Source organism: Cupressus sempervirens, chromosome 4, assembly GCF_028749045.1.
Source record: "Cupressus sempervirens isolate cs-2001-9-10 chromosome 4, ASM2874904v1, whole genome shotgun sequence".
NCBI classification, from domain to species: domain Eukaryota; kingdom Viridiplantae; phylum Streptophyta; class Pinopsida; order Cupressales; family Cupressaceae; genus Cupressus; species Cupressus sempervirens.
Genome location: NC_143121.1, coordinates 369,666 through 378,075, shown reverse-complemented (window position 1 = coordinate 378,075; position 8,410 = coordinate 369,666).

Below are 8,410 nucleotides of genomic sequence, written 5' to 3'. Positions count from 1 at the left end.
CCCATCTTCCGCCAATCTAACTCTTTGAAATCCTGTTGCATCAGCTTTATAATCCCCTCATCCATCTCCCTATCCTGGATTCTTTTTTATAGTGCTCCGCTCCTTCATCCTCTGCAATCCCTGAGATCTTAAGCTTGCTTCGTCTTGTGCCTCTGATTCGCCCTTTATCATTCTCCCATAGTAAGAGTTTGAGCTAACTAAACCTCTTCTCTTAATTCAATCTGAGTCTCCTTTCTCATCCCAGATTCTTGTATTTTTCAAGAAGCCACCGAGCCTCGCTTTCTCTCCCCGCTACCTTTTTGAGGGGGCATCTCACAGTCCATTCTCTCCTCTTTTGCTCTAGCCTTGGGCATCTTATTTTCTTTTCTTTGATGCCATGCCACTTGTGGCATCACATCAAAGAGGGGCAAAATGTAGACACCTAAAAATCCTTTAAAAAATAAAGTATTTTTATTTTTTGAAAAAATACCTGATGACATCATCATTTATTAATTAATTATTTAATTATTTAATTAATTAATTTTTATGCCATTAAATTCCTTTATCTTAATTAAAAATATTTAATTAAGGAATCCCTCCCAAAAATGTTTAAATCTTATTTAAACATTATTTCCTTATTTATTAATTATTTAATTAATAAATTGACCAAAAATCCTAAAATAAATTAAAAATTTATTTTTTGCCCAAAACTTGGCCAATTTCCTTATGACCAATAACCTCTTCCAAAATCTTCTAATCCTTCTTTAATTTTGATTAAAGGCTAATCCCATCATTTCCTACCCCTAATCCCAACTCAAAATATTTAATTAAGATTAAATATTAATCCTCATGTTTATTAAAAAAGTTTTAATAAATATCTCCTCAACCCAAACTCTTGAAATAAATAAAACTTTATTTATTTCCTAAAAATCTAATTTATCCTCATCCTAAGAAGTTCTAGACTCTTCTAGAAAGTCTTCATCCTCATCCTAGGAAATTCTAGACTATTCTAGAAAGTCTTTATCCTCATCCAAAGTCTAGACTCTTCTAGAAGATGTCTTTAAACCTAATCCTAATCCCCTCCTAACCTTGTCACATTCCCTAAACATGGGTTAAAACTTACTAACCCAAGCCAAAGTTAACAAATATCTCCTCCTTCACCCACCCTCATTAAATGCCATCCACTTGCCTATCCCTAAGCTAATCCTAAACCATCCTAATCCATCCTCTAATCATTTCCACAAGCCTAAACAAGCTTAAAACCTTCCTAATCAAGTCCAAGTCGAAATTGCTCTCATCACCCTCAAAATATCTCAACCATAAAACTTTATGAAGTCCACTAGGTCATAAATGACTCTTACAAGCCCTTTTATTGCTCTTACAAGTCATTATGAGGGTCTTTATGAAGATTTTATCCCTTGAGCCTCCTTTGTTGACTCATCCTTCCCCTTTCCTCCATCCTCTCACCATGTGACATGTGTCACTCCTTGATTGGCTATAAGGAAGCACAATCCATGTGCTCTCTTCTCATGCAATCTGAGCCCTCCATGAGCTTTTTCCCATCCTTGCATCTTAGCCCTCAATCCCTCAAGCCTCTTGCCTATAAATTGGATCCTTCTCCTTTGCAAAATAACACAATCCATGAAGTAAAGTCATAATGTCATTTTGAGAATCCATTTTACATCAAAACCATACACTCACACCCAAATTCCAACTCCATTTGAAGCACTTTTTGAAGCATAAAGCTTGAGCATACATCCTATCTATTTAGACAAAGCTACTCAACAAGAGAGCTTCTCATTGAGAGAGCCCATTAATGGCTCATATTCTCAATTGAGAGCTCATATTAGTCTATCTTGAAGTTTATGAATTTTGTTTAGTTTGTAGAAGCTTTATTTAAATTTGGTTTCTATTAGCATACTAACATTGCTCATATACACCTACTAATTGCCTTATTTCTTTTGTGAGTTTGGAAACTTCTTCTTCATTATGCACTTCTAGCTCATCTTTTCCTTGTTTTTCTTCTTTGTCTACCAATGGAATAAATAGTCTAAATGCTTCCTTCCATATACAAATACTCTCTTGCTCAACTTCATGAGATTTATTCTTCAAAATTTTGTAAGCTCTTTCCTTTGGTATGAATTTCTTTACAAAAAATTTAAGGGCTATAAACATGTGTATTTCCCAAATATAGCATAGCTTGTGCCAACGTGGTCTCCGTTATTTATTTTGTAGTGGATAATGCCCAATTCCACTTAGCATCTAATTTATCATACAAATCCTATGGAATGTTATCACCTAGCTCTATAGGTGTGTATATTAACTTGATCATCATATCTAACATAGCTTTTTCAAGATTCTCATGATCATCTTCAATCAAATAATCATATTAAATATCTTTAAATCCTACAAAACTTGTCGAATCTCTGATCTTTTTACATACTTGGTCTACAATCATTGGAGATAGTCTAGTTACAATATGCAATTTGCTTTGATCTCTAACTTAGTTTCTTCGTCATCTTCTTCCTCCTCATGTGTCATGACCAATTTTCTCCTTAGCCTCGTAAGTATATTTTTCTTTGGTGATTTTTTCAACTTCTTCTTTGACAAACTTTCTTTTACTTCTACAGTCAAGGGTTGGGTTGCCTTTGATCTTGTTATTTTTCTTCTCTTCAACTCTTGAGGTTTAATGACTTTCTTCACGCCTTTATTAAGATCTTCTTTTACCTTTGGATCAACAATTATCATTTTATTCTACTTTGTTGTCTTGGCCTCGATAACAAAAACCTCTTTGCCTTTCATATCCTTAGCTTTAGCTGCTTCTTTTGATTCTTCACCCTTGCCAATTTTTTCCCTCAAGATCTTCAATTACCTTCTTGTTGGAAACTTACAATTTGAACAATTATTGTTTTGTCATTGATGTCAAATCTATTAATAAGACATATTGCTACCTAATCTAAATGTCATATCTATTTTTATTGATTAAGAGGATTTGAGAAATTTTTCACAACAATAGCACCTAGAGGAAAGGTTGAGTTATGAAAAGGAAGTTACAATGGACATTTGATTAGAGAGACTTTGATAAAGAAAAATGATTGTTTATATCAAGAAAGATAAGTTAAGCTAAGAAATAGAGAAAAAAGACTAAGGAAGGTCGAGTGACGCTAGTGTCAACCAAGCCATAGATAGTGTCGAGCAAATCTAGTGTTGACCGTGCATTAGTATCAACCGACTAACTCAATGATTACTGAGTGCTAGAATTTATAGATTGTTGAGTAATAGTTTTAAAATGAATTTGAAGAAATAATAAGATCAAGTTGACACAATTGAGTTCTTAGGAGATGTAAACTATGTTGAAGATAAGATTGATGAGTTGGATCGTTAAATTCAAGGTGAGGATTAGATAAAGACTTAATAGATGGATTCTAGAGAAGTTTCTAGAAGATGATCAAGAAGATGGACAGATATAATGAATCAAGTTGAACCAGATCATAAACCCTAAAATCTACGGTGATCATGGAAAATGGTAAAGAAATAATTGCCTATTTAAAGAGGTGCATAGCCAAACAAATCAAGCTAGGTGTGTGTGTGCATGTGTGAGTGATGCGTATGAAGAAGACATACAAATAGAGTGAATAAGAGGTGCACAAGAGTGTGTTAGTGAAGGTGAAGCTCCAAAAGAAAGCTTGCATAGGTTTTGATAGTGATAAGTGAATGACTTAAGAGTTGGTGAAGTAAGAAATTTGATTGCTTGAAGGATTGCCAAGTGAATCAGAAATAGAGATGACAATGGAAGACTTATCAACAAATTAACACAAGGGTTGAATGTATATCTGAACCTATAAGAGTGAGTTGTAATCACACAGATCAAGCCTACTATTTTCTTTCTAATCATTGTAAAAAATTTGTTTTGAAATCATTTTAACAGGGTTGGCTCCTAATAGGGATCACTTCGAAAGAGTGAAAAAGTGGTGACATGTTGCTGGTGGTTTTTCCCAAATTGGCTTTCCACGTAAAAATCCTAGTGTCAAAATTGTGTTGAATGTTTTGTGTGTTTTTACATTTGATAATATTTTCATTAAGCAAAGAAAGTTATGTTTGAGACAGTATTTTGATGTTTACAATAGTGATCGAGCAACAATAGGATAAGGTAGAATAGTGAAGTATTTGTGTTTTAATTTTCAAATGGTATATAAGGACCTTGAGTAACTAATTCACACCCCTCCCCTCTCAATTACTCTAGAAATTTCTAACAATTGGTATCAGAGTTTAGTTCTTTTAGAGAAAATTTTGAAGGTAATAAAACCAAAGATCATGACTCATAAGAGAGATGTACCAAAGTTGAATAAAGAGAACTTTCCTACATGGTAGACCTTGATGAGGTTGCATATATCTAGTATTGGTGATGATGTTATCAACTTTGTGGACACTGAATATATACTTGTAACAACTACTCCTCTAAAACCTGAATAAATGAACCAGAAGCAAGAACACAATCCAGCAATGTTGGAGATTGTGTCAGCCTTAAGATATATTGAGTTTGATGACCTAAAAGAATGTGAAAGTGTAAAGAAGATGTGGGACAAACTGAAAAGAATATATGGAGGAGATGACAATGTCTTAAAAGCCAAATTAGAGAGTCTAAGAGGTAAATTTGATGACATGAGAATGATGAAAAGTGAGTACATAGTGCAATACTGCACAAGAGTCAAAGAAGTGGTTAATGCTATTCAAGGTGCAAATGGAAAAATCAAAGATGAAATAGTAATAAACAAGGTATTAAGGACTCGACTCCCTATATATGTTATTAGAGTTTCTGCAATCCAAGAACTGAGATGCACATCACATAATAATTTGACCTTAGAAGGTGTAATTAGTAGACTTACTACTTTTGAGATGTCTAACTTTGACAACTAAACACTTGCTACTATTATATCTACTTTTAAGGCATAATTAGTTCTTAGAAAAAGAAAAATCGAACATGTGAAGACTGACAATGATAGTTCTAATGATGAGATTTGTAAGAATTTGGTATAGCTATAATACCATGAAGAATTTGCCTTAGGACAAAATGAATCCAAGATCAAGAAGCACAAGACTAGTACAATATGGACCAAATAATGTATGATCAGAATAATATAAGAATGAATATATGATTATCTTTGGATATCAAGCCATTCGATAATAGATAAATTGATGTTTGATTGATGTATAAGTACACTAGGAGTGCTTGTATATAAAGGCCTCTAGAATGACTAGGAGTTAGCAATATGATAAGCCTCACAACTAAGCACATGTCCACTAAGAGTGGATTATCCTCCATTAAGCATAGGAGTTAGTGCGATGATAAAAGGATAAGCCTACAAAGGTGTGTCATGTAAAATTATGTTGTAGACACCATGTGCTTAATTAAGAGTTCGAACAACTGTGTTGTCAACATGACAACTCAATTGATTATGCAAACTTCAGTGTTGTAGACACCATGTGCTAAAATAGAGTTGTAACTCTTGTGTTGTCAACATGACAACTCATATGAGTATGCAAACTCCTAGGTGTCTAACCTAATAAATAATAAAATAATACATTTATCCTAAGTAAGCTTAAGTAAAGTGTAAATAATAATTATTTACACTAATACCCCTCCTTAAGTGCAACTTAGGGGAATGCACTTAAGATCACAAAAGCTATGATGAAATGCATAATAGGTCCCAACTACTAGGCCATGTTAGGTACCCAAGTACAAATGCAATGTTGAAATGCAATAAAATCTCTTTGTAAATAGAGAAAAGGGAAAACCTCATGGGAAAAACCCTCACCCAAAAAGAGAGATAAATACAATAAAGAAAGATGCATGTATGGATGGAGTAATCAAGACCCCCCTATTATGACATACATCATACATATACAATAGAGAATTCAATGCCTACAAAAAATATTTCTCCCTTTAGGAAGAAGATACACCAAGTATAGGTGTAAGTATGCTTCCCACTGTGGATAGGAAGATGGAAGAGGGATCCAAATGTAGTATGGTGTGGATAAATACAAAGGTAAATTACCTATTTATTTATTTTCATGCAACAAGGTTGGTCATATTGTTGCTAGATGTCCTGATAGAGAGGATAAGGATGAAATGAAGGAGAGAAAGTACAAAGGGAGAAGAGATGGCAGAGACTACAAGAGAAATAAGGATGGAAAAGGTAAGAAATCCTATTATATTTTTGAAAAATAAACTGATAATGAATTTGAGAGTAATGATAATAAAATTGTCTATGTTGCTATGAAAGAAGAATCTGATGAAGATGACAAAACTAAACTAATCTCATATCTGAAAAAAAGTGGTAGATAGATAATTGACAGTGGATGCTCAAATAAAATGATTGGTAATAAAGATAAATTTGAAGATATTGGTCCATGCAAAGGTGGATGTGTTAAATTTGGTAATGATATTCCATGTGTTACGAAAGGCAAAGGCATTATTCAACTGACTGAAAAGATATCATGTGACAATGTTTATTTTTTAAAGAGGGGTAAATGCTTTGACCTAGAGCTATGAACCAGTGAGGCCACAAACAAGGGACCTCATCCCCATGAGATTTGAACCTTGATGGCAAGGATAACAACTCAACAACTTAACCATCGCAACATGCCACTATTGGCATGTGACAATGTTTATTGGGTCAAAGGCCTTAACTATAATTTGTTGAGTGTTTCATAGCTGAGTTGAGCAGGTTACAGAGTTGAATTTCACAATAAGAAGGCCAAGATACATGATGCTAATAGTAAGCTTATTGGAATTGGTGAACAGATAAGAAGTAATTTGTTCTATCTAGATTTATCAAATGAGACATGTTTATTTTCATAATAAGAAGATTTTTTGTTATGGCATAAGAGATTATGTTATGTGAACTTTGACAATTATGTTATGTAAGATGAAGAAAATAAGAGGGTTGCCTAAACTAAAGAAGCCTAACAATGCTATATGTAAATAATGTCAATTGGGAAAAATGACCAAGCCTAGTTTTAAGAGCAAAACATGCACTGCAAGTGATATTTTGGAATTGGTTCATATTGATCTATGTGGACCCATTGATGTTCAAAGCTATTGTGGAGATAAGTATTTCATTTTATTTGTTGATGACTACTTTAGGATGATGATTGTGATTTTCTTAAAGCTAAATCTGATGTTTTTCAGTTATTTAAGTGGCATTTAGCCAGAGTTGAGAAAGAAACTAGGAAGAGTCTGAAATGCTTGAGATCTGACAGAGGTGGTAAATTAATTTCCAATGAGTTCTATACATTCTATAATGCAGAGAAATTAAAAGACAGATGTCAGCACCAAGGACCCCTCCTTAGAATGGAATAGTTAAAAGGAGAAATAGATCAATAATGGACTATGAAAGAACACTAATAATGGATAAGAGTGTATCAAAGAAATATTGGAGATAAGTTGTTACTACTACTATTTATACCCTAAATAGAGTACAAGTCATGAAAGGTACAAATGCTACACCTTTTGAACTATGGTATGGTTATGTTCCCAATGTCAAGTGTTTCAAATCTTTGGAAGTAGATGCTATATATTGAAGGATAATAGGAATGGAAAACTTGATGCAAAGAGTGATGAAGGTATATTCCTAGGTTATTCCACCAAAAGCAAAGCTTATAAGTGTTTAAACTCTAACACTAACAAAGTTGTGGAAAGTGCAAATGTGAAAGTTGACAAGTTTACATAAAGGAATGATATTACATGTAATGAAGAACCTAAAGACTATAGTACTTTCATTTATGTGGATGATGGTTCTCCTAGCACTCAAAGCAAACAAAGAAATAAAGCTACATTTACCAACAAATAGAGAATGATGGAGTGCAAATTCAAAATGTCGAGCAATAGAGAGTGGGTGTCGAGAACCAGATTGTAGATGTCAAGTCTCAAACTGGCAATGTCAACCATCAGATAGCAAGTGTCAAGCATATAGAAGCTGAACCAAAGCATGAACAAGAAAGAGCAAATGAACCTGAGATCACTTTCCAAGAAGAACTTGTTGAATAATAAAGTAGGAAATTACCTATGCTAGCAAAATAGGTGAGAAGACATCATAAACCTAATCAAATCATTAGTATTGTTGAATCAAGTGTTATGACAAGGAGAAGAATCAAAGATGAAACTTGCCTCCTTTGTGAATTTGAGCCCAAATTAGTAAAAGATTCCTTAGAAAATGAAGACAGGATATGTATCTACTAGAGGTGCATCAGCTAGGTGATCTGCTATAGCTTGCCCTTTGATTGCCTTTCTGTCCACTTACTGGATGTCAAATTCACTAAGGAGCATAACCCATTTGGCCAAACGGCTTGTAAGTGTTGTTCTGGAGAGCATATACTTGAGAGGGTCGATCTTCGAGACTAGTTGGATGGTATGACTTAGCATGTAGTG